This window comes from Musa acuminata, unplaced genomic scaffold (assembly GCF_036884655.1).
Source record: "Musa acuminata AAA Group cultivar baxijiao unplaced genomic scaffold, Cavendish_Baxijiao_AAA HiC_scaffold_1126, whole genome shotgun sequence".
NCBI lineage: Eukaryota > Viridiplantae > Streptophyta > Magnoliopsida > Zingiberales > Musaceae > Musa > Musa acuminata.
In genome coordinates, this window is record NW_027021339.1 from 5517625 (window position 1) to 5520124 (window position 2500).

Below are 2500 nucleotides of genomic sequence, written 5' to 3' on the forward strand. Positions count from 1 at the left end.
AAAACGTCAGCCATCTCAGCACCCTGGAACCCCCCGGGTGGCACAGGGCTGGATGGGGCTTTCGTATAGCAGGGACGGTGCTGCCTCTCGCTTCGCTCGCTGTTCGCCGCTCACCGCTCGCTCGCTCAGCCAAAAATGGCCAGTTTTGGCCCGTTTTTGGGCTGTTTTGGCCTGTTTTTGGTCCGTTCTTGCATGGCGCGGTGACCGTCGTGAGCGGAGCAAAACGTCAGCCATCTCAGCACCCTGGAACCCCCCGGGTGGCACAGGGCTGGATGGGGCTTTCGTATAGCAGGGACGGTGCTGCCTCACGCTTCGCTCGCTGTTCGCCGCTCGCCGCTCGCTCGCGCAGCCAAAAATGACCAGTTTTGGCCCGTTTTTGGGCTGTTTTGGCCTGTTTTTGGTCCGTTCTTGCGTGGTGCGGTGACCGTCGTGAGCGGAGCAAAACGTCAGCCATCTCAGCACCCTGGAACCCCCCGGGTGGCACAGGGCTGGATGGGGCTTTCGTATATAGCAGGGACGGTGCTGCCTCTCGCTTCGCTCGCTGTCCGCCGCTCGCCGCTCGCTCGCGCAGCCAAAAATGGCCAGTTTTGGCCCGTTTTTGGGCCGTTTTGGCCAGTTTTTGGCCTGTTCTTGCATTGCGCGGTGACCGTCGAGAGCGGAGCAAAACGTCAGCCATCTCAGCACCCTGGAACCCCCCGGGTGGCACAGGGCTGGATGGGGCTTTCGTATAGCAGGGACGGTGCTGCCTCTCGCTTCGCTCGCTGTCCGCCGCTCGCCGCTCGCTCGTGCAGCCAAAAATGGCCAGTTTTGGCCCGTTTTTGGGCCGTTTTGGCCAGTTTTTGGCCTGTTCTTGCATTGCGCGGTGACCGTCGAGAGCGGAGCAAAACGTCAGCCATCTCAGCACCCTGGAACCCCCCGGGTGGCACAGGGCTGGATGGGGCTTTCGTATAGCAGGGACGGTGCTGCCTCTCGCTTCGCTCGCTGTCCGCCGCTCGCCGCTCGCTCGTGCAGCCAAAAATGGCCAGTTTTGGCCCGTTTTTGGGCCGTTTTGGCCAGTTTTTGGCCTGTTCTTGCATTGCGCGGTGACCGTCGAGAGCGGAGCAAAACGTCAGCCATCTCAGCACCCTGGAACCCCCCGGGTGGCACAGGGCTGGATGGGGCTTTCGTATAGCAGGGACGGTGCTGCCTCTCGCTTCGCTCGCTGTTCGCCGCTCACCGCTCGCTCGCTCAGCCAAAAATGGCCAGTTTTGGCCCGTTTTTGGGCTGTTTTGGCCTGTTTTTGGTCCGTTCTTGCGTGGTGCGGTGACCGTCGTGAGCGGAGCAAAACGTCAGCCATCTCAGCACCCTGGAACCCCCCGGGTGGCACAGGGCTGGATGGGGCTTTCGTATATAGCAGGGACGGTGCTGCCTCTCGCTTCGCTCGCTGTCCGCCGCTCGCCGCTCGCTCGCGCAGCCAAAAATGGCCAGTTTTGGCCCGTTTTTGGGCCGTTTTGGCCAGTTTTTGGCCTGTTCTTGCATTGCGCGGTGACCGTCGAGAGCGGAGCAAAACGTCAGCCATCTCAGCACCCTGGAACCCCCCGGGTGGCACAGGGCTGGATGGGGCTTTCGTATAGCAGGGACGGTGCTGCCTCTCGCTTCGCTCGCTGTCCGCCGCTCGCCGCTCGCTCGTGCAGCCAAAAATGGCCAGTTTTGGCCCGTTTTTGGGCCGTTTTGGCCAGTTTTTGGCCTGTTCTTGCATTGCGCGGTGACCGTCGAGAGCGGAGAAAAACGTCAGCCATCTCAGCACCCTGGAACCCCCCGGGTGGCACAGGGCTGGATGGGGCTTTCGTATAGCAGGGACGGTGCTGCCTCTCGCTTCGCTCGCTGTCCGCCGCTCGCCGCTCGCTCGTGCAGCCAAAAATGGCCAGTTTTGGCCCGTTTTTGGGCCGTTTTGGCCAGTTTTTGGCCTGTTCTTGCATTGCGCGGTGACCGTCGAGAGCGGAGCAAAACGTCAGCCATCTCAGCACCCTGGAACCCCCCGGGTGGCACAGGGCTGGATGGGGCTTTCGTATAGCAGGGACGGTGCTGCCTCTCGCTTCGCTCGCTGTCCGCCGCTCGCCGCTCGCTCGTGCAGCCAAAAATGGCCAGTTTTGGCCCGTTTTTGGGCCGTTTTGGCCAGTTTTTGGCCTGTTCTTGCATTGCGCGGTGACCGTCGAGAGCGGAGCAAAACGTCAGCCATCTCAGCACCCTGGAACCCCCCGGGTGGCACAGGGCTGGATGGGGCTTTCGTATAGCAGGGACGGTGCTGCCTCTCGCTTCGCTCGCTGTTCGCCGCTCACCGCTCGCTCGCTCAGCCAAAAATGGCCAGTTTTGGCCCGTTTTTGGGCTGTTTTGGCCTGTTTTTGGTCCGTTCTTGCGTGGTGCGGTGACCGTCGTGAGCGGAGCAAAACGTCAGCCATCTCAGCACCCTGGAACCCCCCGGGTGGCACAGGGCTGGATGGGGCTTTCGTATATAGCAGGG